Raw genomic sequence first — 7,082 nt, 5'->3', positions numbered from 1 at the left:
ATACATTCAAGGTCTCTTTTGATTATTTTAACTTTTACAAAATACCAAATTATACCAACTTTTTTCTGTTTTTGTCAATTACCTTTGCCCAAATACAATGAAAATTCTGATTTGAAGATGTCTATATATGAAATTTATGTATTTTGTCATAAATACCAGAAGCCTTTAGAAAATATAATAATGTTTTGATTTATTTTTAAATAGGTTGAAAACCAATCTAGCAACAAAAAATGGTTATGCAACTTACTGTGTAGTAATAAAAATTACTTTATCTGACCTTGATGTTTTATAGCTATCATTTAATTTTAAGTTTCATTTTAATAAAACCTCATAGGCCTGAAAGAATCTGCCAGCTTTGTCCAGTTATGACTCATAAATATGTCAAGAGAATCTAATAAATATTTTACCAGCAGGTATTAACATTTGAATTCCAATTTAAGGAACAAAGAAAAGATTCTGCCTCAAATGGATTAAAACTTTTTTATCGTCATGTTTCAAATTAGCTTTTCTCTACTGGCTTTCCTCTCAGAACATTTATCATGTGAAAATCTAGACTTGTGGGCATCAATGTACCTGCAAAAAGCTATTGACTTTGCTTTAAAAAAATTATCTTACTATTTTTCTCAAAAGAAATTTATCTCTCAAGGCTCTCTCTGAGATAAACCTGTGCTGCTTTCAGACTGCATCTTAACCTTTCTTGTCCTGCACTTAGAGAATTCACCAAAAGGATCCCCACCCATTACATCTCCTGATCTTAAGAGGCCAGAAATAAAACCTAGTCCTTGTGCAAAAACAATAAAAAGAATGGTTCGTTAGCTTTCATACAAATATTTTATTTGCCATCAATCCACACTACATATATTAAATAAGCCTGAAAATAAAATGTTGCTTATTTCTATAAGTTGTTTAAAATTAATTTTGTCGCTGGGCCCGGTGGCTCAGCCTATAATCCCACGCTTTGGGAGGCCGAGGTGAGTGGATTGCCTGAGCCCGCGGGTTCGAGGTCCGCCAGGGCAACTTGGCAAGACTTCATCTCTACAATAAATAAAAAAATTAGCTGGGCGTAGTAGTGTGCACCTGTAGTTCCGGTTACTTTGAAGGCTGAGGCGGAAGGATCGCCGCAGCCCAGCAGGTTGAGGCTGCGGTGGCCGGGAGGGGCCATTGCACTCCAGTCTGAGTGACAGAGTGAGATTCCAACTCAAAAAAAAAAAAATTATTTTTGTCAAATCATTAGAGAAAATAAAAGCTTCCTTCTCCTGTAAAGAATGTTTTATTTCTTCAATTATGTGGGCTGCTGTGCCATTATCAGGGCAAATTAAATTATCCTACAACAGGAAGTCTTAAAAAAAATTGGTTTATTTGGTCTATAATCCTCCATTTTTTTGTATTTATTGTACTTTTGTTTTCTTTTAGAAGAGCATTTCTCCAGAGGTGATTTTCTCAGTATAGTGTAGTTCATCCAAAAGTCCTTCCAAGTTAAGAGATTTTCCTGGAAGCAGAGAGGTTGATATCTATATAGTTTGAAAAGACAATGGGAAACAGAATAATTAGTATTATTGGGGTTACTATAAAGCTTGTGAAATATTAGTATTCAAAGAGAACTCAGTTATAAAATGGGGATTTCATCCAGAAGTCAAAGCCCTTTGTGGAGAGAGTTAAAAGGTATCCTGTCACTAAATAAGAGTTACCTATCCTCTGAGCCAAATATGCCTCCAATCAATTGGTCAGTTTCTTGCAATTGTCACAAATGACTGTCTCCTCTTAGCCTGACCTCTGTAGTTCCACAATTGGCTTTTATCCTGAACTCTATTTAGAGATTATAAGCCAAATTGGATCTTTGGAGTAATTTGTTTTCAACTTCAATAACCTCAGTATAACTTTAACTCTTCAGCATTAGACATCCTTAAGCAAAAACTTTTCCAGACATTTCAAATTGCTTATAAACAATAGAAATTTATTTCTTATAGTTCTGGAAGCTGGAAAGTCCAGGGTCAAGGCCCCAGAAGATTTAGTGTGTGGTAAGGCCTACTCTCTGGTTCATAGACGGCTAAATGGCTGTCTTTTTGCTGTGTCCTCACATGGTAGTATGAACAAGGAGCTCCTGGTGCCTCTTTTATAAGAACACTAATCCCATCCATGAGGGCTCTGCCCTCGTACCTGATCACCTCTTCAAGGCCTCCAAATACCATCACATTGGGGATTAGAATTTCAACATCTGAATTTTGGGGAAACTCAAGCATTCAGCCTATAGCATGTATGAAAAGGTGCAGGTAGTCTTAGAGATGACACAACATGAACACAAAATGTTCAGCATTTTGAAAGGCCATAGATGGCTAACACTTGGCTTCCTGAATGCTCACTGAATGAGCACCCTGTAAAGCAGCCATCCCCAACCTTTTTGGCATCAGGGACCAGTTTCATGGAAGACAATATTTCTGCAGACTGTGGTGGGGGGATCATCAGGCATTAGACTCTCATAAGGAGCACACAACCTAGATCCCTCACATGCACAGTTCACAATAGGATTCATACTCCTGTGAGAATCTAATGCTGCCACTGATCTGACAGCAGGTGGAACTCTGCTCACTGGCAGCTCACCTCCTGCTGTGCAGCCCAGTCCTTCATAGGCCAAGGCACCCGGTCCATGATGCAGGCTGGGGATTCCTGCTATAAAGCATTTAGACATCAGAGGTTATCATTTTTTCACAAATAGTATCCACTTCACTTTTTTAGATAATGATCCTGACCATAGTTAACAGTCATAGCAAAGTGACTGTAAGGATCAATGTTCTCCACCTTGCATTTGTAAAGTATTTTCTGGCCTGAAAAGCTTAGAGTTAGTGATTACAGCATAGTCATTGATGCTGACATGTCTTAGGTAAATACCTTCACAAAGTGGGAGAGAAGGATTTCAGAGTTACCAAGAACATCCAGGGAGTAGGTAGCAAAATTTGGATATCTCATGCCAAAAATAGATAAATTTTTTCTTGTGCTATGATGCAAAGACTGTCACCATCCAACCCAACATGTCATTATCATCTCTGGCATTGATGTCTCTCTTATTTTTATAGTTGAGGTATTACTCACATACCCATAAAATTCATAGAGTGTAGAATTCAGTGGTTGTTAGTCTTCTCACAAGATTGTGCAACCATCGCTACTGTCTAAGAACATTTTCATCACCCCAAAAGGAAATCCTCATACTCAGGAGCAGTCATTCTCCCAAGCCCCTGGAAACCACTAATCTATTTCTGTCTCTATGGAGTTGCTTATTCTGGAGGTTACATGTAAATGGAATCACACAATATTAGCCTCTTGTGTCTGGCTTCTTTCACTGGGGATAATGCTTTCAAGGTCCATCCGTGTTGTAGCATGCATGAGTACTTCGTTCCTTTTTACAGCGATGGCATGGACTTCTGCAATGTCCTTTCACCTGGTCTCCTTGCTTTGAGGGTCCCCAAAACCTGCTCCACTGAAGCTAGAGTGATCTTTTTCAGGAATAAATCATCTCACACCTCTATTTAAAAGGTTTCCCATTCTACTTAGAAAAGTTTGACTTTGAAATCATGGCCTTTATGACTCTACAATGATCAGGACCCTGCACTTTCTACTTCTCTGACCTCAGTTCCCCATACTCCACTAACTCCACAACAGCTACACTGGCTTCCTTTACTCCTTAGGCCTTTCAGGCTTGTTTCTGTCTTCAGGCTTTTGCACTTGATAGACCCTCTCTGAGACTCTTAATTCATAGTTCTTCCTACAACTGGTCCTTTCTCACTGTTCAGGCTTCCCATTTCACCTCCTCAGAGACACATTTCTAGATAATCCTATCTCAAGCATCTTTCCCCAACTGCCAGTAAGCTTCTATTCTTTCATTACCCTAGTTTATTTATTTTTATTTCATTTGCTACTATCTAAGATTGCTACTTTTATTTACTTTATTATCTGACTCTTTTGGATATTTGCCAACTCCATCAAAGCAGAGACTTTGACCCGTCCACTGCTGAATCCCAAACTTCTAGGATAGAGCCCAGGAGGTGTTCAATTAATATCTGAAGGGTCGCATGATTAGCTTGCTGGAACCCCTAAACCTTCCAGATCTTGCCTCTACTCTCTGAAGCTGGACCTTTTGCCTATTACTAGACTCCCCTATTACCAGAAGCCTAGTTGGAGGTCTATCGCTGATTCTCCCACTCTCCTGAAACCTCACTCTACTTCCTTCCTTAATCCTTTCAACGATGACTTTTCTAGACATCCCTATAACAAGCCAGTAGGTCTTGTTGATCTACAGGCTCATGACCTAATTGAGCCTTATTCTTACAGGTTGTCAGCAGAAAGCAAAATCTAGTTGTCAATTTGTGGTCAAGAATGCAAAGGATAAAGGGTGAGAGGAATCAGCATAGCAATTAGAACCAAACTTTCATTCTGGAACAGAGTAAACAGAAATGCTTTCAATGCTGGTGGTACTCATATATACAGATATGCAAGCTCAATGTAAATAAACATGAATGTCTAGGTAAAGATTAGAATGTCTCTCCACTGCAGAGATCTGGAATTTAACTTTTTGGAATGCTTGGACAGAAGGGCACCTACAGAATTGGCTTCCCTTGAGCCATTTGGTTCCAACATTTGTTCCTAGGGAAATCAAGGGCCTGTGTGTCTCTACCCCCCATCCATTTCCTCCTATCGTCCAGGTCACATAATGGCATGACCTGCAAGTCTGCAAGTCTTTTCTCAAACATTTCTTCAAAAATAACTCATATTAAAAATAGCAAAGAAGATTCCATGGAGTGGAAATAACTGCCATATATTTAATCTAACAAAGGTTCCAGAATGCATAAATAACATTCCTATAATCAGTAAAAAAAAAAAAAAAAAATTAAAAATCCATTGGAAAAATTGTGTAAAAGAGGTACCCTTTAATCTGAGACATTTCACTGAAGAGGAAGCACCAATGGTCAATACACTTGTGAATGAGACAATTCATCCCATTAGTAAACTGGGAATTGCAAATTAAATCCACAATGAGATGTCACGCCCACCAGATTGGCAAATATTTTTGCATTCACTGCTGGTGGGAGTATAAATTGGCATAACACTTGGGAAAACAATTTAGAGTCTAACTAGATCATCTCCCATGACCTAGTAACTCTACTGCAGAAAACTCTTTCCTATGTGCACCGAGTGGCATGTCTAAGAACACTGCCAGCTGCCTGGTTCATGCAGAGAAACTTATATTGCACAAGTTGTTTCTTTTGCTGACCTACTGGGAGTACAAAAAGTAATGAGTCCACTGTGTCAGCTTCTCTGTTCTCACTGCATCTCACGCCACACCGGCTGCTGTGACGAGTGATCTTCCAGGGCACCTCTAGGTGACACTAGGAAGACCGGAGTAGGGAAGAGCCATCTCTCGCTTACAACCTTGGGTCATTTACATCCTTTGCGACATTTGAAGAAAAAAAAACTTTGGGAATAAATCAAGGTATAAGCAATCTTAAATCAAATCTCTTCTTACCCACCCTTGAACCTGGACCAGACCCTGTAATGTGGCCTTTTTCACATGTTTCCCATATATAAAGAATTTTTAAATGATAGCCATCTTTTTTTTTTTCACCTGATCTATCATGATTTTACTCCTGCCTTTCTCTCTATTTCTGACAGAGCACTATTCCAATCTTCCTTGTAATGTAGCTATTTGAGTATGGGTTTGGGGTCCTTCACCACATTGTAATTTCCTTAGGAAAGGTCCTACTGTAACTAAGTGTTGTATCCAAAACGTCACGCCATGCTGATCCAGGTTGCACAGTACATGCCTGATACATCAACACTGCTGACTTACGGAGAAGCTGCTTGGCAAGTAGGATAGAATGTGGATTCCTCACATGCTGATATCCCTGGGCAGGTTGTTTAATCAATTTTAGAGTCAGAGGATGAGTGGCACAAAACCCTTTCATTCCAGAGATGCCATGAATATTAAATGAAATAGCAAGAAAAGGTTTCTGACCAAAAAAAAAAAAGCCCCTTCAAAAATGCAAATGCACTTCCTTCCTGCTCTTTCCTCAGTTTTCCTTGCCTTTCAAAAGGAAGTCAGTTTTCCCTCCTTCTATAGAAGAAAATTAGAGCTGGCTGAGTGCACTGGTTTACACCCATAATACCAGCACTCTGGAAAGCCAAGGTAGGAGGATTGCTTGAGTCCAGGAATTCGAGACCAGCCTGGGCAACATAAAAACTTTTTTTAGATTAGCCTGTAGCCCAGCTACTCCAGAGGCTGAGGCAGGAGGATCGCCTGAGCCCAGGAAGTCGAGGCTGCGGTGAGCCGTGATTGTAACACTGTACTCCAACCTGGGTGACAGAGTAAGATCCTGACTCAAAAAAATAAAAATAAAAAAAGTGTAAGTTGGTGTTCGGGAAGAGACTGCTTCCTGGGCATTTTCACCAAGGAAGTAAATGAAAATATGGGGAGGAATAGAAGTCAGGTCACACTAGAAATCTGAAGGCAACCGCAGCAGAAAACACAGAAAAAGAAGGTATTCGCCTGTAAACCCAGCTCCTCGGGAGGTGGAAACAGGAAGATCGCTTCAGTCCCCAGGTGGAGGCTGCAATGAGCTGCTAGCGCCACTGCACTCCAGCCCGGGCTATAGAGAAAGAGTGGGTCAAAGAAAGGAAGGAGGGAGGGAGGGGAAAGAGGGAGGAAAGAAAGCAGTGGGGAAGGGAAGGGGACGAGGGAGGGAGGGAGAGGGAAGGGAGCGCCCCTAGGCTTGGGAACCCTCAGGACAACCAGGGACGTCCAGACCGGTTAGAAAGGTGCGTGTGCCGCTGTCCACCTTCTGGACCCTTCTTGACAACTGCGCTTCCCTAAAGTGGGCTCCGACTCTGCAGGATTTGGAGGACAGGAGGCAGCCCCAGCGTCGCTGTAAAGCCAGCATCACCTTAATGCGCCCCGGGCCCGGCGCCGGGAGCTGGCACAAGGGGGAGACACGAGAGCCTCCACAGGGGGACGCTTCCGGCTCGGGGCCGCCGCAGGGGAGGGGACCCCAAACTCTCCGGCTGCCACTCGAGCCCTTCCAAAGGCGGGAACTGAT

Source organism: Carlito syrichta, unplaced genomic scaffold (assembly GCF_000164805.1).
Source record: "Carlito syrichta isolate Samal-C Ts95f unplaced genomic scaffold, Tarsius_syrichta-2.0.1 Scaffold117951, whole genome shotgun sequence".
NCBI classification, from domain to species: Eukaryota; Metazoa; Chordata; class Mammalia; order Primates; family Tarsiidae; genus Carlito; species Carlito syrichta.
Note: the sequence above shows the minus strand (reverse complement) of the source record.